The 22,881-nt window shown below is 44.9% G+C and overlaps 1 protein-coding gene across 1 annotated transcript in view; it reads right to left on the reverse strand.

Moving 5' to 3' along the window:
* Ank2 (ankyrin 2) overlaps positions 1-22,881 on the reverse strand; it is a 575,860-nt gene that overhangs the window by 506,028 nt on the left and 46,951 nt on the right. The gene's annotated exons all lie outside the window — the stretch shown is intronic.

Genomic DNA, 22,881 nt, shown 5'->3' on the forward strand with positions numbered 1-22,881 from the left:
GGAGCACTTGCTGCTCTTGCAGAGGACTCCAGTTCAGATCCCACCACCCACATAATGACACACGACCTTCTGTCGGTCCAGATCCAGGGATCTGAGCCCCTCCACAGGCACCGAATTCACATGGTGTGCTTACATACAGGCAAAACACGTATATGCACTTAAAAAATAGATAAATCAGAAAGAACTTTTAAATATACATGCCGGAATATTAGTTAGCCGGGAAAAAGAAGTTCTCACAAAAGCTACATACGGATGAGACTTAAAGGCATGTGCTGATTAAGCCATTCAGCAAAGCATGAAACCGGTATGGAGATAGCTAGAGCAGAGATGCTCAGGGAGTGGAGAAGGATGTGAAGTGGATGGAGGTCGGGGACAGAGCAACTGCCTAGCTGTCGTGTAGTTTGGGGCTCATACAGCTCTGTGAAGGGAAGAAGGAAGGGAGGGGGGAAAGAGAGGAGGTGGGAAGGAGAGAGAGGATGGATAGAGTGAAGGAGAGGCGATTGCAGCTGGGCCACCGTGGAAAACAGAAATCTCGCTCCTCCCCCATACTCATTGGAGGGTAAAGACCAGATGGCTTCTGAAGGAGCCCCATGCTCCCACTGTCTGACTGTTAGTCTCCAAAGGGAGAAAACGTAGACTCGTAAAACACAGAAGGGGGATTTGAAACACACCGTATGCTCATCCTACCAAGCTCTCATCGGCTTCTCTTATTTTGGTTTTTTTGTTTGTTTGTTTCTTTTCGGAGCTGAGGACCGAACCCAGGGCCTTGTGCTTGCTAGGCAAGCGCTCTAACCACTGAGCTAAAACCCAACCCCTCTGCTTCTCTTAATGAACATGCATTACCTTCATTTCACAGGGAGTCGAGCTAAGGCTCGGAGCAATAGTACTTCCCAAATCCATATGGCTTGCGAGGACTGGGGCTAGGATTCAAACCTACTTTTTTTGTACTGTGTAACCCAGTCTCACCCTACTGTTCTGGTACATCTCACGGTTGCCTGTAGACTTGATGTCCGTCCCCCCTCCTCCTTGGAAAGAGCTGTTGCCCTGAAATTAAAAATCTATGCCCAGACTCCTGTCTTGGCAGACAAACGAGACGCTTGGCAGCAAACTGATTACTGGATGAAAGCACTTTAAAGTGGAAGGACGTGGAGGACCGGAAGGAAGGAAAGTGCGCATCTCCTCTCCACTCAGCACCTCCGTGGCTCAGACAGAAACACGAAAGGGATGAAACCTAGGGATGGCAGCACTCAGTGTACAGCAAACTTAGTGATACTTCTTCCCAGGAGTGTTTGTTATAGGATTCATTTGACTCTTTTGTCTAGGAGCAGACAAATAGACAATAGACAAAAGGTAACTATATGGTCTCCGCCTATAAATCATCCAATCAGTGAGATCTCTTCTAACAAAAAGGACCCAGTTCTTCCAGACACCAAGGAGACTTTTCTAACAAAATACTCTATTAAGTACATAATATTCTTACATATAAAAATCATAATAGATAATCAACTTATTTTATACGATTCTTAAATGAAAGGGCTGGGGTTAGAACTCAGTGGTCCTGGTTTTGCCTTTCATATGCAAGGCCCTGAATTTCATCTTCAGCACCACAAAAAAAAAAGAAGAAAGAAAGAAAGAAAGAAAAGAAAAGAAACAAAACAAAAGAGATGAGACAAGAAGGTACTCTAATTAGAAATCAAATAAACTATTGCTTGAATAGAACCACTTAAAAGCATTTTCACATTGAATAGCCTGTCTCAGAAAGAGTTCACATTTGCCCTTTTTCTGGTTTTCTTTTCGTGGCTGTAATAAAATAGCCCTGACCAAATCAACTGAGAGAAAGAAAGGGTTTATTCATTATTTTACAGGCTACACCTCATCACTGGGAAGCCAGGGCAGGAACTCCAGGCAGGAACTATGGAGGACTCCAGCACCTGCCTGGGGATGGTGCCACCCACAGTGGACTGGGCCCTTCTACATCAATTAATAATCAACACAATGCCCCGACAGACCCAAGATAAAGACAATGATTCTCTCTTGTTATCCCAAGTGGTTGTAGTGTGAGTAAAGTTGACTATTAATGCAAACTAGACTGTGTTTGCATTGTTACATGTATCTTTCAACACAATAGAAGGGAGGAATGTTCAGAAATTAGTTACTTCAAGCTGTACAAATGAAGTGTAATGAGGCAGGGGATAGAGGATGCTACTGTTCAGCACAAGAAATGATTTCATTTCTCTTTCATCCTGGGCTTCTTAGATAGATGAATCTCTAAGAGAAAAATTTCTAATATATTTCAGTCTTTGAGCTTCTGGCTTGTTTTTCCTCAAAATATGAATTCATTTCTAAGATGGACCTAGGGAAAAGTATCAGTAACCCCAGACTTGGGAGGAAGAGACAGGAAGATTACAAGTTTAAGGCCAACCTTGAAAACATGATGAATTCCAGGCCAGCCTGGACTACATGAGACCCATGCCTCAAAAGTATATAAATGAATGAGACTAAAAGATGGCTAAATGGATAAATAGTACCCACGTAATCCTGATGACGTCAGTTGGTTCGACCCCCAGAACACACATGGAAAGCTAAACAGGTGGTGTGCGTCTGACGTCCTAGCACTCCACTGTGAGATGGGAGGCAAAAAGAACTAAGCCTTCCAGAAGCTCACTAGCCAGGTAGTCTGGAGGATGTACACACACTGACAGAGACCCTGCAAGATAAATGTGTCCTCTGGCCTCCACATGTGTGCTACAGCATGTACACACCCACACGCACACACACACACACACACACACACACACACAGAGAGAGAGAGAGAGAGAGAGAGAGAGAGAGAGAGAGAACAAGAAAAAAGAACAAGAGAAAGAGAGAAAGGGGGAGAGGGAGAGAGCGAGCGAGAGAGAGAGAGAGAGAGAGAGAGAGAGAGAGAGAGAGAGGGGAAGGTGGCTCATAGGAAGAACAACATTGGTTGGCCAGTCCACCCAGTGCTCCCAGGAACTAAACCACTAACCGAGGAGTGTACAAGGAGAAATACATGCCTCCAGGTACATCTGTAGCAGAGGATGGCCTTGTCTGACATCAGTAGGAGGGGAGGCCCTTGATCCTGTGGAAGTTTGATGCCCCAGTGTAGAGGGATGCTGGAGCGGTGGGGTGGGAGACGATGGGTGGGCAGAAGAGAACCCTCATAGAGACAAAGGGGGAGGAGAGGGCAGATGTGGGATGGGGGGGGGGGGTTGTGGAGAGGTAACCAGGAAGTGGGCTATCATTTGAGATGTAATGACTAGAATGATTAACAAAAAAAATTAGAAAAAAAAGAAAGGTGGCTGGGAATGTAGCTAAAGGGTTATAGCTTAGCTGGCACAGGGTTCCCACAGCACAGGGTTCCACAAGGCCCTGGATTTGATTTCCAATGGGCCAGAAAACCAGGTAAGGAGGCTCACCACCGTAACCTCAGCAGTGGGAAGACGGAAGCAGGGAGATCAGAAGTCCATGGCCATCTTCTACTACACAAGGAGGGTAAGACCAGCCTGGGCTGCCTAAGATTCTGTCTCAACAAGGCTTCTCTTTTGACACAATACAGTAACCCTCCATCCCCCATCCTTTGGGACATATAATTATGTTTAACAGACATCTTTTCAGCTCAAGGGGACACTTTTGAGATAAAATTCTCTCACTAACAAAAAGTCTACCTCATAGGAGACTTTGAGATGGCACAGCAGAGGTGCTCTTCCAGAGGTCCTAAGTTCAATTCCCAGCAACCACCTGGTGATTCACAACCATCTGTAATAAGTTCTGATGCCCTCTTCTGGCAAGCAGGTATACATGCAGATACAGCACTCATATACGATAGATAGATAGATAGATAGATAGATAGATAGATAGATAGATAGATAGATAGACAGACAGACAGATCTTTTAAAAAATAACTTTCAAAAAGTCTGCCTCAAGCTGGAGAGATGATTCAGCTGTTAAGAGCATTGGCTGTTCTTCCATAGGTCCTGAGTTCAAATCTCAGAACCCACATGGCAGCTCACAACTGTCTGGAACTCCAGTTCCAAGGGATCCAACACCCTCATACAGACACACGTACAAACAAAACACCAATGCTCATAAAATAAAAAACTGATGAATGAACAAATAAACCTTTTTTAAAATTTAAACTAGTTTTAAAAAGTCTACCTCAAAACAAAATAGAATAGAATAAAATAGTTTCTAAGTTTAACAAGTAATGATATAATGAGAGAGAGAGAGAGAGAGAGAGAGAGAGAGAGATATCTTATGGTATTTTCAAGATAAATAAAATGATAAAATGGCAAAAGTACTTTGATTTTAAAAAAGAAAATTTTTTATCAGGGGTAAGCTAAGGTAGGATCTCATGTAGCCCAGGCTGACTTCAAAATCCTCTGATCCAGAGTCCTGGAACTTCAGGCATGTGTCAGCCCTCTCAGATTACTTTCCTGAATTATTACTTAATAACTAATATGCCTTTAATATAATTGAGTTATTTGAATAAGTGATTATTATTATCCCAGCATTTCATGGTGCTAGGCTGCCTTTCTTTTCAAGTTTAATTTTTACTCACCACTTTTTTTAATTGATAGGGCAAAAGAAAGTTTAACAAATAAAAACATGAGATAGAGAGATGACTCGGTGGTTAAGAGCACTGTCTGCTCTTCCAGAGGTCCTGAGTTCAATTCCCAGCAACCACATGGTGGCTCATAACCATCTGTAAAGAGATCCGATGCCCTCTTCTGGTGTGTCTGAAGACAGCTACAGTGTACTTATTATAATAAACGAATAAATCTTTAAAAAATACATGTAAGTTTAATTTTTGAAATCTTAACACTTTGATCTATATATATATACACATGTATATATATATGTGTGATATATATATGTATGTGTATATATATATATATATATATATATGGAGGGGTGAGGGCTCTCCTAGCTCTGGCTGTTCTAGAACTTGCTATGTAGACTAGGTTGGCCTCAAACTCACAGAAATTCACCTGATTCCACCTCCCGAGTGCTGAGATGAAAGGTGTGTGCCACCGCTTCCAAGTTTTTAAAAGCCAAAGTGAAGTTGTCCTGTTTTAAATTGTGGTTCAAAAGGAATCATGAGCTGCTATTATCCCAAAGAGAACAAAGAAATCTAGTTAAGAAGTAACAGATGGGAGCTTAAAAATAAGGTAGTGATTTGAAACACTCTATAATAAGCATGTATCAGTTTTATAATGGAGCAATAGAAGCAATAGAAAGCGGTGCTAATTAAATCCCTGTCCTCCTTCCTATGAAGGGAAAACTCCTCCACTTCTCTGCTCACTCCTGCTCTGTGTTTTTCCGTCTGTCTAAAAGAGAAACAAGGGGCTGGAGAGACGGTTCAGAGGTTCGGTACTCGTGCAAAGATTCCGGTTCAATTCCCAGAACCCGTGATCGTTCCTAACTCTAATTCCCAGGGATCTGATGCTCTCTTCTGACCTCAATAAGCAAGAGGCATGCATGTGGGGCAACAGACATCCATGCAGGCAAAATGCTCAAGTACATAAAGTAGTAAAATAAAACAAACCTAAAAGTATTAAAAATTAAAAGGTAAATATCTTTTTAAAAGAAATAATAAGATGAAGTAGAAACAACCGAACTAAGCAGAAACGTAGAAAAGCTACAGTGTGCAGACCAACTAAGCAGCAAAAGCAGAGAGGAAAGTCTGGCGTGTTGCTCCAGATACCAAATCACCTCCTTACACACTTTGGCAAAGCATCTGTCCTGCCGTAGTCACCACCACACATGTATGTGTTCGTTTGTCTTGTGTGTGGTGCACAGAGATTGAACCCAGAGCTGCTGCATGATAAACGAGAAACACTGCAGACAAGCAGCCACAGGTCTGGGTTTCAGTGGGACTCAGGGTTCTACGCCAAACCTACCGCCATCGACTGCTGTCAGCGGCCCACAACGCTGGTCGTTCTAAGCTCTCGGTCCTCATTAATAGGAAATGGTAAACCTTGTAGTGATCCTAACCTGTATATTATTAAGGGTACTTTCCATCTTTCAAATGTTTGGTTGTACTTCCGTCCAGTTCTGATATCCTGCCTAATGCAAAACTTTTTTGTCACTGCCAACTTTTTCAGGAAGAAGAGTCCATGCTTCCTAAAAGCACTTATCGGTGTGTATTCATTACACTGCACGCCTGTAACACGATCCCAGGTCCACCTTTTAAAGAGCCGAGTGTGTGTGTGTGTGTGTGTGTGTGTGTGTGTGTGTGTGTGTGTGTGTGTGTTCTTGTCATTTCTGTTACTCATGGAGGTCATTTGGAAACCCCTCCTCAGTAGATTTCAACCCATTACTCTCAGATCTAAACAAGGGTAGATGTCTTGGGGAACTAAAGGCTGGTTTCCCCTCCTCACGATTGGATTGTGATTTTCCATCATCCGTGCATCCATGCACTTGTCCCAAAAAAACTTCCAAAATAAGGTCAAATCCTTCTTCACAAATGTCTACCCCCCAGAGATGCCAACCCCTAGTGTGGGTAAGCTTGGGAGGCCTGAGCCCTCCCTAAGAAGCCACTGATAGTTGCTGGCTACCAGAAGAGGGGATGCCATGTTCTTCACTGGTGTAAGCCATGTGTTAGCTGCCCGTGTGCCAGAAAATTGTATCCCCCCACCCTATGCACTCGACCCTGATTTAAACCAGTGCATCGATTAAAACAGACATGCTGAGCCCATCCTTGAAACCCTTCAGGAAGAGACAGCTAATTGGCACCATTTGTCTTCACAAAAGAACTTCCCGGTGCTCGGTCCACTGGAAACCTAGTTGTGTGACTCAGAAGTCTCCACAGATGACCTGAGACCCAGGTGGAAACCTGACACTGCATGGAGACCACCAGGGAAACACTGGTGTCACTGTTAATGAAGAGTCCAACAACTTCTTCTTGGGAGTAAAAAGCTAATTCAGTATTTTATAATTTTCCTCATCTCTTCAAAATGTCTAAATGGCTCTCTGTCTCTGTCTTTCTGTCTCTCCTCCTGTCTCCCTCCTCCTCCTCCTCTTCTTCCTCCTCCTCTTCCTCCTCCTCTTCCTCCTCCTCCCCTTCCTCCTCCTCCTCCTTCCTCTCTCTCTCTCTCTCTCTCTCTCTCTCTCTCTCTCTCTCTCTCTCTTTCTCTCTCTCTCCAGGACATTCACGCACACCATCATGACACTATAGAAAGAAAAGCATCAACTGTGCACAGTTCAGCAGTGTCCAATCTCACCCTCTTTATGAAACAGAATTCAATCCCACCTCTCACCATAATGACAATCTACTTCTTATCTACTTTCTGTTAGTCTCTGGTTTATGCACATTTTGTTAAATGTAGCTCTGGGTGCCCTGCATGCTTCCTATGTCTTCAAGTTGACTTCTCTGGGGACTAGGAAGATGGGTCAGTGGTTAAAAGCACCAGCTGCTCTTGCAGAGGGCCAGTTTGGGTCTGTTCTCAGCACTACACGGTGGCTCAAGACATCTATAACTCCAGTTCTAGAGAACGGTATGCCCACATCTGACTTCCATGGGCAACAGACATGCGTGTGGTGTGTGTACATACATGCAAGCTAAATATTCATACACATAAAATAAGACAAATTTGACTGCTTTAGTCAAATGTAAGTGAAGTCAGGCCGTATTTGTCTGGACTTTATTTCATTAATTTATCTGTTGCTACAGTGGGTAAGGCGCGTGCCCTGGTATGTGCGTAGAGGTCAGAAGCAAACGTTTTTGAGTTGGTCCTCTCCTTCCTCCTTCACATGGGTCGTGTAGACTGAACTTAAGTTGTTAGATTTGTGGGTTAAGTGCTGTGCTGCAATGAGCCACCTCACCAGGTCCTGTTTGTCTTTTTGGTTGGCTTGTAGCAGGGGACTGAGGAGATGGCCCAGTGGTTAAGAGTGCTTGCTGCTTGCTCTCCCAGAGTTCTGGGATTTGCTTTCCAGGACCTGCATCAGGTGGCTCATAGCTGCCAATAACTCCAGACTAAGGGAATCTATGATGTCTCCCTGACACTGTGAACACAGCACACACACACACACACACACACACACACAGAGAGAGAGAGAGAGAGAGAGAGAGAGAGAGAGAGAGAGAGAGAGAGATCTTTTTTAAAAGGAACCGGATGTAAATCTCTCCTGAGAGACACAGCCAGAATATGGCAAATACATAGGCGAATGCCAGCACTGAACTCCCAGTGAACGTGATTGTTGGGGGGAGGGCGGTAATGAGGGGAGGATGGGGAGGGGAACACCCATGTAGAAGGGGAGGGGGAGGAGTTAGGGGGATGTTGGCCTGGAAACCAGGAAAGGTAATAACAATTGAAATGTGAATAAGAAATACCCAATTTAATGAAGATGGAGAGAAAAAAAAAGAAGAGGGCATTGGATCTCATTACAGATGGTTGTGAGCCACCATGTGGTTGCTGGGAATTAAACTCAGGACCTCTGGAAGATCAGTCAGTGCTCTTAACCACTCTCTCCAACCCAGAAGAATCTTTTAAAAGAGATTTAGTATCTTCAAACATTGTATATTTTGGGTTTTTTGTTTCTTTGTCTGTCTATCTGTCTGTCTTTTGTTTTATTCTGCTGTTTTTGAGACAGAGTCAGACTACGTCGTCTTAGCTAGCCTGGAACTTATTATATAGACCACACTGGCCTTAAACTCACAGAGATCCATCAGCCTCTGTCCTCCAAATGCTGACATTAAAGATGTGTGCCGCAGCACCTGATGCCATCGTATTTTGAGACAGGGTCTCTCACTGAACCTGGAGCTCACATCAACCACTGAAGACCACTGGAATTGAAGGAAAAGTTGCTGACAGCCCAGGCTAAGGGAAAGACATTAGGAATCGCAATGAGTCAGGCACAGTGGCGTGTGATAGGATTAGCTCCTTGAGGGACTGAAGCAGGAGTGCGGATCATGAATGTGTGGCTAGCCTGAGCTATATGGAGGGGTCCCCATATAAAAAAAAAGAGGAGGAGGAGGGTGGAGGCGAGAGAAGTCCTTGAGGAAAGAAAAGGGAAGGAGAGGGACCTGCATCAGGTGACTCACAATTGCCTATAACTCCAGCTTAAGGGAATCTATGATGTCTCCCTGACACTGTGGATACACACACACACACACACACACACACACACACACACACACACACACACACACACAGAATAGTTAGACTCTTTTAAAAGAGATTTAGTGTCTCTTTTAAGTAGGCAAGGGAGGAGGGGAGAGAAGGGAAAAGATCCACCTCACCTCAGTCTAAAGGGCTATAATTAAGAAAATGAATGAGACAGAGTAGAACAGGCCTTTAATCCCAGCACTCAGGAGGCAGAAGCATAGATCAATGTGATAAAGAGGGAAGGGGTTGGGCTATAAAACTAAGAATATATGGGGAAAACCATATAGAAAGCTACTGTTTCAGAACCTCACTAATAATTGTTTAAGAGTTTGAACGGGGGTTGGGGATTTAGCTCAGTGGTAGAGCGCTTGCCTAGTAATCGCAAGGCCCTGGGTTCGGTCCTCAGCTCAAAAAAAAAAAAAAAAGAGTTTGAACGGACCTACCATGAATAAGACTCCCCCAGAAGACAGGGGTTATTGAATCAAAATCCCAACAACAGGCATGAGATCTTCCCGTGTGAGCTCTCAGTTAAGGAAGCTTTGGAGCCCAACCCCAAGTGATTCAGGATATTGCCACTACTTTTTACTGCCCCCCAGAATAGGATGGATGGCAAGACCCTAGTGCTGACAACACTGCCCACTGTGCTCACAGGATGTAGAGAACTGAACTGAACCGAGGCTCTCTTGGTCTATTGGCTAGCTTTCATAGTTCCTGAGATGCCATTCAAGCCACTGAGAGAGAAAAGCCATCTGCAGCTTACCTTGCTGTGGACCCTGTGCGCTACAAGAACAATGCCAGGCAAAATGCCCCTACTGTGTACTGGTGGCAAGACTTTTATGGGGCCAACCCACCACTTTCTGATTGGATTTGAGGCCCACTCCATAGGAAGGAATTCATATCTGGCACTATAAACCCTAGTCTAGACCATATGGTTAGAGAGAAGATAGGCCACAGAGGAAAACTAACTATTGTTCTGTTAAATGAATATGATGTCAAGCTGCCTTTAAATAGTCATGATTACATCCGTAGATTGATGCTGCTCTCAGTCTCCATTGGAGAAGCTTTTCTCACCCCCCAGTGAACAGAGTCAATACAGAGACTGACAAGGGGTGCTGAAGTAAATGACTGTTGAGTGTTCAGCCCTAAAGGAAACATCACCCCCTCAATGGCTCATAGAAGAGGAAATAGAACGTAAGAGATGGAGGACAGTAGAAGTCCTAAAAACAGTGTCTTCTGGGCATGACCGGACTCTGCATCTAAGACCTCACCACAGCTCCAGTTACCTGCACAAGATATGCAGTCAAGGCCAGTCATGGTGGCCCACTCCTCTAACTCCAGCACCCAAGCAGCCAAGGCAAATGGATCTCTGTGAGTCTGAAACCAGCTTGGTCTACACAGTGAATTCCAAAAGAACCAGTGTTATATACAGAGACCCTGTCTCAAAACATAACACACACACACACACACACACACACACACACACACACACACACACACACACCAGTCAACGTTTTGTCATGAGGGGCTCAAGAGGCCCCACTTCTCTAAAGAACAGTTGTCAGTTAATTATTGCTGGGGGAAGTTGCTGTTTCCTACACTGGGGGAGCCACTGACAAGTTGCCTACATCCCAGTACATACTCTCTCATCCGTGCTCACTCAAGGAATCCACAATGAGCTCAAATGGTCACCAGAGGGGGGGGGGGTTCCAGCAGAAATGGGAGGGAATACAAGCAAAAATACAGTGTGAAAATGACCAGAATTTATTATATTCGTGTGTGATTATCAATAAATTAATATATTCAGGGCATGGTGGCAAACAACTTTAATCCAACACTCAGGAGGCAGAAGCAGGTGGATCTCTGTGAATTCAAGATCAACCTGGTCCACTGAGAGAGCTTCAGGACAGCCAGAGTCACATAATAGAGATACCTGCACATCCACGTTCCTTTAGAGTACTCACAGTAGCATAGGAATTGAACTAACCTAGATGCCCATCTGGAGAAGAGTAGGTGACAAAATATAGCATATGTGTGTGCGTGCATACATGTATGTGTCACACACGCATGTGCACGCGCACACATATACACACCACACACACACAATAGAACTTTACCCAGCTCTGAACAAAGTTGAAATTGTAGAAATTGGTGAAAAACAGGTAGCTCTGGAAAGTATTATATTAAACAAATTGGCCTAGTCTCAGAAAAATAGAAACAATGTGCTCTTGCTGGTATATAGATCCTAGCTTGTAATATATGTTTGTATGTGACAGGCTGTGAGATGAGAGATGAGACTCTCTGAGATGAGGGAGGAGACTATGAGAAGAGAATAGAGATGCCGAGAAAGGCAGGGGGTAGGAGGGTGCCATAGACCAATGTATCAAGATAGTGGAGAGAGGGCTGATGGTGTAAGAAGGTACCAAAAAAAAACAGTTTTTGAAAAAAATGTCCTATCAAAACTTAACTTTGGTATGCTAATATAAAAGAAAAGAAAAAGAATAAAGCCAGGAGGACTGGGGGTTCATCATAAAAGCAAGACAGGGCTCCAGAGATCAGAGAGAGAGAAAGAAAGAGAAAATATCGATAGCAATGGGTGAACATTAAAAAAAAATAGGTCTAAATATTTCCAGCAGTGCCCATGCACAAACCCTCCTGTCATTCACATCCTTGGCCCATAAAATGTCCATCTGTTTCACCAGTTACATTGAAATCATTCACTTTATGAGAGAGCTTGTAAGTTTCAAGAGTCCCTCCCTTCCTACCCTTCTGGTTGGTTTTCTCTTGTTTGACTTTGCTGGCTCCAATGTCAAATGGAGGAAACGCTTCTCAGCTCACTGTCTGCCTACACTCTGTATCTTTCCAGTTGTCCTGAGGGGAGCTAGCTTTTCCAGAAAGACAACGTGAACTAGAGACTGTCATAAGAATCAATGAGAATTACTTGAATATTTGTCGGGAGGCAGGGCAGGGCTATCAAATGAAAACCAATCTGATATATTCTAAAAGGAAAATAAGGTTGTTTCAGTCTTTTAGCCATTCACTTTGTGGGGCTTTGAGTAAGAATGGCTCCCCTAGGATCATATATTTGAGAAGGATGAGAACCATTTTAGAGATGTGGTTCCTTGTTGGAGAAAGTGTGTCCCTGGGAGTAGGCTTTAATGTTTCAAAAGCCCATGCCAGGACCAATCTCTGTGCCTCTCTGTCTCTGTCTCTGTCTGTCTCTCCCTCCCTCCCTTCCTCTCCACCCTCCTATTCCATTGCCATGCATGCTGTCATACTCCCTACCATAATTACGGGCTGACCCTCTGAAACCGCAAACAAGACCCCATTAAAAGTTTTCTTTTTTAAGAGTTGCTAAGGTCATGGTGTCTCTTCACAGCAATAGAAGAGTGACTAGGACACATTTTCATTCCTAAGTTGCTGTCTCGATAAGACAGTGTGCTGTCAACACACTCACAGAGGCATGCCGTGTACATAGGAGCACTGTCTGTCATAACAGAAGATTGCAAAGGGCACATGTGACCATCAGCGGGAGCTGTTAATAAATTCATCTCCTTTCAGAGCAGAGGGATGGGCTCCGTGGTTAATAGCACTTGTTCTGGAGTTCATTTCCCAGCATCCACATGGTAGCTCTCAACTATCTGTTAACTGCAGTGCCAGACAATCTAGCACTTTCTTCTGGCCTCCAACTACACTAGGCACACCCAGGCCCAGGGGGATCTGTCATACTATTCTGTTCTCCTTGGACATTGCATGCCTGTTTCACAGACATATAAGCAGGGGAAATGCCCAATCACATAAATAGAACAAATAAGTCTTTTTTTAAAAAAAGGAAAAACATTGAATGCTGAAAATGGGTTGAATTGATCATTGAAGTATGCTAGTTATGTAAGTGTGTGTTCTTTGAATTCTGTGAATACCCAATACTATCGTCACCCTTTGTATTCAGCCACTGAACAGCAAACCCAACATATTGATTCCTCTTAGAATTCCCCTGCTTCGTTCATAATTATAACTCTCTTCTCCCTTAACTACAGTGCCTGCGTTACTTAGGTTTCCCAGCCTTGAGTCTAAACTGAAATGAAAGAGTTGTACTGGTGTGCCAGCAGTGGGATTTAAAAGTCTTTAGTCTGTGATATTGCAATTTTGCAGACCGTAATGGCCTGCCCTTGAGTGGATGCCCAAGCAAACTCATTTCCTGTCAGTATCCCCTGCTAATGCACTTCTGCCTGCAGTTACCATCGACGTCTAAGGACTCCACTGCAGAGGGTGTGCTCTGAGAGCACAACGCCATCTTCTGGCAGAGTTCCTGGGAGGAAGGAAACATTGAAAGACCACTGCAGTGATCTGGTTCTGGGAAAACCACCCTGAGATGTGACTCTCGTTTCCCTCCTGTTTTAGAATTGGGTTGCTCATCTGAAGGCAAGTAAAAGACCTGATCGTTGGAAACTGATCTAAAATAAAAATGTATGTAATAAACAATTGGAAATTCCTCACATTCCAGAACTAGGAAGAGAACGCTAAATCCCAGTTCAAGTTCTGTGAGTCTCAGAGGCAGGGAGATGACTCAGGGGTTGACAGAACTTGCTGCAGCTGCCTCAGGCTCTGTCCCCCGCATCCACAACTCCAGCCGTAACTCCAGTTCCTAGGAACCTGACACCCTTTGGCCTCTGTAGGCACCAGACATACACACGGTGTGCATACGTATACACAAGCAAAACACTCATACATATAAAATAAAAATGAATCAAAGGATCTCTCTTACATTTCTAAAGTTGGATTGATTCTGTAAGTAAATGAAAAATCTGCATATTATTAAACTTCACTGTCAACAAAATTGTTTTAATTTTGTTTTTTTGTTTGTTTATTTATGTACATTTTACTTTATGTATATGATGTTGTGCCTGCATGTATGTCTGTGAACCAGGTATGTACCTGGTAACCAACCACAAACGCCAGAAAAGGAAATAGGTCTTCTGGACGGGAATCACAGGCAGTTGTCAGCCACCATGTGGGTGCTAGGAGTTGAACCAGGTCCTTTAGAAGAGCAACAAGCACTTTTAAACAACACGTGGTAGGGCACACCTTTAATCCCAGCACTCAGGAAGTCGAGGCGAGTGAATATTTGAGTAGGAGGCCAGCCTGGTTTACAGAGTGGGTTCTAGGACAGTCAAGGCCACACAGAGAAACCCTGTCTCAAAAAAACACAAATAAACACATATGAAAACTATCAGGAAAAAGAAACAGCCCACCAGTTAAGTACAGTGACTGCTCGTCCAGAGAATCAAAGGACCAGAGTTCAGTTCCCAAGCACCCATATCAGAGAACCTGCAAACTGCGGCTCCAGGGAATTGGACACCTACTCTAGCCTCAGTGGGCACCTGTACACACATGGCAGATGCATAGGCACAAAACATGTACAAAAATATAATAAAAATTGATCTTAAAAAAATATCTATCCATCCAGCTGGAGAGATGGCTTAGTGGTTAAGAGCACTGGCTGCTCTTCCCGAGGTCCTGAGTTCAATCCCAGCAGCCACCTGGTGGCTTACAACCATCTGTAATGGGATCTGATGCTCTAATCTGGCACGCAGGTGTGCATGCAGATAGAGTGCTCATATACATAAAATGAACAAATAAGGGGCTGGAGAGATGGCTCAGTGGTTAAGAGCACTGAGTGTTCTTCCTAGAGGTCCTGAGTTCAATTCCCAGCAACCACATGGTGGCTCACAATCATCTGTAATGGGATCTGATGCCCTCTTCTGGTGTGTCTGAAGACAGTGACAGTGTACTCACATACATAAAATAAATAAATAATTCTTTAAAAAAAATGAACAAATAATTTTTTAAAACATCTGTCCACCAAATCACTTGTTTCTTATTGGTATTGTGAGGCATGCATAGCTGTGGACACTCCGGCTCATGAGGAGGCTCCCCACAGTCTAACTGCAGTGTTGATGAGTGGGGACTGGACATCCCCTGGGCTGTTGGCACTGGAATAAGCACCCCTAGGAGCGGACTCTGAGTTCTGAATACTTCGGTACAAAGTTGATTGCTTTGGCGCTTCCCAAGCAGGCCAGAAAGCAGTAAGTGCCAGAATTTCTGCAAATGATAAGTAGATATTATTATGAGAAGATATCATGCACCCAATTTCACACACACACACACACACACACATGCACACACTCACACACACATGCACACATGCACACATGCACACACACACATGCACACATGCACACACACACACCCCAAACCAGTATAATCCCAGGCCACAACGCACTGGGTGGCTATTTGAGAGGCACCCCTGCATGGCACACTAGCCCCTAAACAGGCATACAAATAACCTAGCTGACACACTTTTATCTATTAAACGTCGGTTTCCTACCTCGACCCCCTGAGCTCTCTCAGACACTGAGCCACCAACCAGGCAGCATACACCAGCTGGTCTGAGGCCCCCAACACATACACGGCAGAGGACTGCTGGGCCTGGCCTCAGTGAGAGAAGATGACCTAACCCTCCAGAGACCTGAGGCTCCAGGGAGTGGGGAAGGTAGTGAGAGGCGGGGAAGGGGATCCTCTTAGAGACAGGGAAGGAAGGAATGGGATGAAGAACTTTTTTTAGAGAGCAGATCTAGAGGGGACACCACCTGAACTGTAAAAAAATGATCAAAGATATTTTTTTTAATTTTTTAAAAGATTTTATTTATTCATTTTATATATGACAAGTACACTGTCACTATCTTCAGACACACCAGAAGAGGGCACCGGATCTCTTTACAAATGGTTGTGAGCCACCATGTGGTTGCTGGGATTTGAACTCATGACCTCTGGAAGAGCAGTCAGTGCTCTTAACCACTAAGCCATCTCTCCAGCCCAAGATATTTTTTTTTAAAGAATTGGTTTGCTACTGTGGTGGTGTATGCCTTTAATACCAGCACTCGGGAGGCAGAAGCAGGAGGATGGATCTCTGTGAGTTGAAGGCCAGCCCTGTGTACAGAGTGAGTTCCAGGACAGCCAGCTACACAGAGAAACACTGTCTTGAAAAAAACAAATGAACAAACAAAGGTTCCCTGGCACTTATTCCAAGAAGAAAGTCAAAGCACCAATGTCTGTCTACCTGCTTCAGGGGAGCCAGGCATGGCATACTTTATAAGGAAATAATCAGTGTGCTGCCTTCCAGACTTCAGTGTATGTGATCTTGTGTCATCCACAGACGTCTGTCACTGAGGATTGTGAGTTCTACTTCAGTAGTTTTATGGAGCTAGCTGCTGCAGTACCCGGGTGCTAGCTGGCACAGTCTAATGAACATTTATGGAACCATGTATTGTATTTTCCTTTTCTTTTTTTTTCTTTTTTTTTTTTTTTTGGTTCTTTTTTTTTCGGAGCTGGGGACCGAACCCAGGGCCTTGCGCTTCCTAGGTAAGCGCTCTACCACTGAGCTAAATCCCCAGCCCCGTATTTTCCTTTTCTTACACACAGCTAATTCTTTTTGTAACCATATCTTGAGTGCTAGAAGGGTTGTTATTAGTCTGACTTACAAAAACAAACCAGGAAATTCTTTTTTTTAAGATTTATTTTATGTATATGAGTACACTGTAGCTGTCTTCAGACACACCAGAAGAGGGCATCGGATCCCATTACAGATGGTTGTGAGCCACCGTGTGGTTACTGGGAGTTGAACTCAGGACCTCAGGAAGAGCAGTCAGTGTTCTTAACCACTGAGCCATCTCTCTAGCCCAGGAAACTTTATTAAAGACATTGAAGTAGGTTGCAAACGAACGTCTCAAATTGTGGAACACTCCATGTATTGAGCTTTCCCCCATACCATATTTGGGTTGACCTTTCAAATTTCTGCAACTGCAGAAAAGAGGGTAGCTAGTGTCTGCCGACTTGAATGGCTCCTCCAACCCTCCGTGTGAGGGGCTAGAGGGATAGCACTTCATTTACAGGCACAGAGTGTTAGCTCAGCGGTTAAGGGCACTGGCTGTTCTCCCAGGGAACCTGGGTTTGATTTCTAGTACCACGTGGTGGATCACAACCAGCTATTACTCCAGTTCCAGAGATCTGACTCTTCCGACCTCTAAGGACAGCAGACACTCGCATAGTACACAGACACATGTGCGGGCAAAGTACCCTATACATAAGATAATAGTCTTTTAAAATCTCAGCGCAAGGGTTGGAGAGATGCCCCCTAGTAAGAGTACTTGGTACACAAGTGTGATGATCCGGGTTTGTATCCCCGAACCCACACACATAAGCAGAAGCGCCTACTGGCCTTGGCACTTGGGAAAGAGACAAGCAGATTACTGAGACTTGCTGGCCGTCAGCTTAGCACCAGGATTTGTGAGAGTCCCTGCCTCACAGTAATAAGAACCACGAAAAAAGGGCTGAAGAGATGGCTCAGTGGTTAAGAGCACTGACTGCTCTTCCAGAGGTCCTGAGTTCAATTCCCAGCAACCACATGGTGGCTCACAACCATCTGTAATGGGATCTGATGCCCTCTCCTGGTGTGGCTGAAGACAGTTACAGTGTATTCATATATAATAAATCTTAATTTAAAAAAAAAGAACCATGAAAAAGCAGAATGCTCAATGTCCTCTCTGGCCTCCATGCATGCACCCTCACACATGGTGACATCTCAGCTCGTGTGAAGGTTTTGCCATTACTGATGAATTTCCAAACAGCCAGGGCTACGTGAAGAAACGCCGTCTCAAAGAGAGATCATGGAGGGGGTGGGGGGCTCGGGAGTCTGTTTTATCAACCCCTCCGGGTGATTCCAATGCACGACAAGCTGTAGCCACTTCTTTGAGTTGCACATGATCATTACCATCTTGAAAGAGAGCTGCTGTGATGACCCATACAAGATGCTCAGGAGGTCAGGGCTTTCCGTACTTCCTGGTAGGGAGAGATGGGTGAGTCACAAGACTCAAGGCTCACAGGACAATGAGATGCTTATCGAGATCCCAGATTCAAGGTTTCAAAGGCCACCAAATAAGAGAAAAGCAGCAGCTGAGGTGGTGAGGTGGAGCTTGTCTGAGTCACCCGTGCTCTGTGAGTAACTCCACTCAACTCATTGCTCCGCTCGGCTGGCCCTGGACAGAATCCTTCCTTCCTTCCCTCCTTCTTTCCTCCCTTCCTTCCTTCCTTTCTTTCTAGATTTATTTATTTATTTATTTACTTATTTACTTATTTATTATAAGTACCCTGTCGCTGTTGTCAGACACACCAGAAGAGGGCATCAGATCTCATTACAGATGGTTGTGAGCCACCGTGTGGTTGCTGGGATTTGAACTCAGGACTTCTGGAAGAGCAGTCAGTGCTCTTAACCGCTGAGCCATCTCTCCAGCCCCTAGAATCCTTTCTTTGTCTGTCAGTTCTGTCAGTGTCCTCTCTGCCTCGGAGGAACAGACATTTCTTTAAATCTTTCCAGGAAAAGTCACCCAACAGTTTGAAAGACAACAGTAAAGGTAATGAAAGGTGGCTTCTTGAGGCGACATGTGAAACTGTGTTCTGTGGCCAGCTGTGGTGGTGCACAGCTTTAATCCGGGGACTCCGGATGCAGAGGCAGGTGGATCTCTGTGATTCAAAGCCAACCTGGTCTACACAGTGCATTCTGGGACAGCCAGGGCTAACCAGAGAGACCTGTGGTCTAGAAAATAGCTCCAAGAGTATAAATCAAACGCCAGAGAATAAAACGAAATCAAACAGTTATGGGCACCCGCAATGTATCGAGCCCCTGGCTTGTTGTGGGTATATATAGCCTTCCAGAACACAATGCCAGTGAGGCAGTCTCTGCTCTCAGTGTCCCCCCTCCATGTTCCTCTCAGCTTAGCCCTCTGCTGGCACAAACCACTTTCCAATCATCCTGCCCTGTAATGTCTAAGAGGACACATTGACATGCATCCCTGTATCTCAGAGCCACAGACAAAAGAAAGCAATGGGCAGAAAGCTCATTTTCCACGCAATTAAAATGCACTCATAAAAAGATAATTGCTAGGAGAAGATTGGATGAGTCTGCAATTGGATGAGTCACCTGCTCTCTCTACCACGATGAGCCTTGGACTAACACCACCAAAATGGAGCGAGAACAATAGGCTACCCAAGGTTCATGCCACATGCTGCTGTCCTACAGGAAGCTTCGTGTGGCATCAGCAAAGAGAAACTCCAAAGCAAGCACAAGACATGAGACAATCTCTCTCCAGTGACATTTCAATAACCCAGGATAGCTCTCCACCATCTGCTCCCAGTCCTGGACCCTCCAGACCTCCAGATCGGTGACCCCACTATTCCCTGGGACTCCCCCTCAGTATCACCTACTCACCAGGGATATGGAGAATGGAGTGAAGGCAGTTTGAGTGATTTCTAATTCTCTTCCCATTGGTAAAGGGACAAAGAGCACACACCCAACCTTCTGTCTGCACGAGTCGGAGGGGCTGAATCAGATTGGGGGTGGTGGGAAGGCAAAGAGACAGAGAGAAAAGAAGGAAGGGGAGAGAGGGAGAGAGGGAGAGGAGGAGGAGAGGGAGGAAGGGAGAGGGGGAGGAGAGGGAGGGAGAGGGGGAGGGAGGGAGGGAGGGAGAGGAGGAGGGAGAGGGAGGGGGAGGGAGAGGGGGAGGGAGGGAGGGAGGGACTACCTGTTGTTACTTCATACAGCACTGACAGAAAAGGAGAAGAAAGACCAGGTATAAACACTGCTGTAGCCATCCAGGAACAGGAAATGCATACATGGCTGTACATGTGAAGAAACAGGAATGGGATGGTGGGACCATGAAGCCTATGCCTCAGAAATTTTCATTGGCAAGCTGGAAATCCAGGAAAGCCAAAAGTGTACGTTCTAACCCAAATCCAGAGACAGGACAACTCGAAGTGTCACTCATTTCCATGACTTCCTCTAGGAGGCAGCACCACCCCTGCTCCTGCTGCCTGAAGCTCTATGCACCTGAAAGTGAGATCAAGTAGAGAGTCTTCATTCCACACTACAAATTCCCAGGATCCACGAAGCCCTAATAAACACTACCCTCCAAACCCGCTTTGGGAATTATCCTAGGAGATCTAACTCTTCAAGAAGAAGGGAATTTGATGTCCTGGCTTTTGGCAAAATGTAGAGGAAGAAAATATGGAATTCCAAGAATCTGATACACCCTAGGTAGTGTCCAACAGACCATGCCAGAAGTCACTCTATCATGGCCTATGAGGACTGTCTGCTACCTCCCAGGCAGGACCCACGGCTCTAAATATGCTTTATATGCTGTAATAAAAGGTGTACATACCAAGTCTAATTCACCGTTTCAGTTTCTTGGCTTTGTTAAGCTGGCCTCCCTTCCTTAGTCTTCACTGTTACTTTGTAAGTTCAGGACCAGAGGTGTTCTAACTCCTGTGAGCATCCACCTAACGCAATCAGACTGCACTACAGCGGGCTGGCTGTCTTCCCCCAGCACGAACCTACGGTCCTCAGTACACCTAACTTGTGTGCCAGTCTGTTTTTGCAATGCTGGGGGAGAAACTCAGTGTGCTGTGTGTGCCCGGCGAGCACTTCTCACTGAGCCATCTCTCCAGCCCCACTCACACATTCTTTAAATGTTTTATTGATAAAACTTGTTGGGGAGGGTTGAGTAGAGATGGGGTCTTGTGTAATGCAGCCTGGCCTCAGAGGCACTATGACTCTGAATCCTGGGTCTCCATCCTGGTCCCTCACTACCCAAGTGCTATCAGAAGAGCACACACTGCCCAGATGTGGACACTACACCCGGTTTCTACAGCCTGGTCTCTAGTCACTTCTTTAATTTAGAGCTGAAATGGGAACTCTGTCCCAAATAAGAAAGCAGAACCGAGTCTCCGGCATTTCCAGTGTAGAGACTGGCTATGAAATACCAGGAGTCAAAAGAAACATAATGTCCAACAAAATAAGAAGCAACAGTGTATTTAAATTTCAGCCTTGCCCCCCCCCCCGTGTGGTTACAACTGCCATGAGCTAAATGAGATGTTTTCCCTTTAAGAATACTTTCCTTTTTATTCATGTGTACACGCATGTTCAGATGCGTGTGGATGGGTATGTGGATGCCAAATACTCTCAAAGACCAGAAGAGGGCATCGCATCCCCTGGAACTGGAGTGGTTGTGACCTGCTACTATGTGTTGCTAGATACTGAACTCAAATCCTCAGAGTGGTAAATGTTCTTAACCCCTGAGCCATCTTTCCAGCCCCAGTTCCCTTAATATTGAGACACAGCAGATCCTGTACTGGCTTCTGAGCCCCAGCTGAGCCTCTGCCACTGCCGTGCACAGGTTTTCTATAAGTGGCATTAAAGGGAGCCAAGGAGATGGGAGTCAGGAAGATTGAAGGAGAAATACAGGAAATCCCTCGAGATTAAGTCTGTGAGCCTGGAGGGAATGATTTCTTCGCAGAAGAATCTCCTGTTTGTCGGGAGATAAATCTGGGTGAAGTTGTAGGCTCAGCTCAAATGTGTGCCGACCTGTGCTCTGAGGGCCTGGAGGACTATAAGCTACCGACTGTGTTTCCTCCCAGGAGTCCAGCTAGGTAGGAAGTCAGATCCTGTATAAACTTGGGGAACGAGACGATCTCTGTAAACTGTGCTTTGGCAACGATTCACAGAGGTAAATAGAAGTGTTCTATGGCCCCGTGAGAGTCAAAAGGAGACTACTGAAGAGACAACCATGGACAGAGGGGCTGGGAAGCCCCTTTGCTTTGAGAAATTGGACTGTGGACCAGTCTACTGCCTCCTCACATAATGCATAGTCCCGGCCAGTTAAACTTCTGAAACAGCTAAGCAGTTGCCCAAAATTCAGTTTAAACAGCCACTGTAAATTGCTTTCAACCTCTAAAATTAGCAACTCCTGGGCATGGTAATGCCCACCTTCAATCCCAGAACTCCAGATGCAAAAGGAGGAGGAATTCTGTGAGTTCAAAGCCAGTCGCCAAGTCTGGTCTACAGAGAGAGTTCCAGTGCATTTAGCAAGTGTTTTAACTAGACATTTGCCACAGTAGGAATGAGTATGGCCTGCATAGAGCCACAGCCAGATAGAATTCTTCCTGACAAATTCACAGACTGACCTTGAGCTAGATAGAGTCTAGCCTTTAAACACGTTCAGCTGGATGATACTTCTCCAGTAGTCTTTCCTTTTTAATGCGTTTTCTTAAGTGGACTGACAGTCATCGACGTTACAAAATGATTCCACAAGTCATTATTCAAGGCCGATTTAGCACTTCCTTTCTATAATTTGCAAGGTTAATTCCCTCTAATGAGACATTGAATATGCATAGACTTAAACTATCAAGCAATTAAGCATTTGCAAAACAAACTTCAGTTTTAACAGCAAATTCCGGCCACAAGATGGCACTAGAAAGTCAAAAGCATTTTGTTTAAAAACTAATTTTTGGGGTTGGGGATTTAGCTCAGTGGTAGAGCGCTTGCCTAGCAAGCGCAAGGTCCTGGGTTCGGTCCCCAGCTCCGAAAAAAAGAAAAAGAAAAAAAAAACTAATTTTTACAAAATCTTAAGTGCAAGTTAATGTCAAAAGATATTTAGAACTGGGCTGGGTATGGTGCAGCGTTCCTGTAATCACAGTGTCCACTGGGGAGGTGGGGACAGGAGGGTCAGCAATTCAAGTTAACCTCAGCTACATACTGATTTTGAGGCTAGCCTGGGTTGCTTTGAGACCCTGTGTCAAATGCTGCTGCTGCTGCTGCTGCTGCTGCTGCTGCTGCTGCTGCTGCTGCTGCTGCTGGTAGTAGTGG

The sequence above is a fragment of the Rattus norvegicus genome, chromosome 2, assembly GCF_036323735.1.
Source record: "Rattus norvegicus strain BN/NHsdMcwi chromosome 2, GRCr8, whole genome shotgun sequence".
Classification (NCBI taxonomy): Eukaryota; Metazoa; Chordata; class Mammalia; order Rodentia; family Muridae; genus Rattus; species Rattus norvegicus.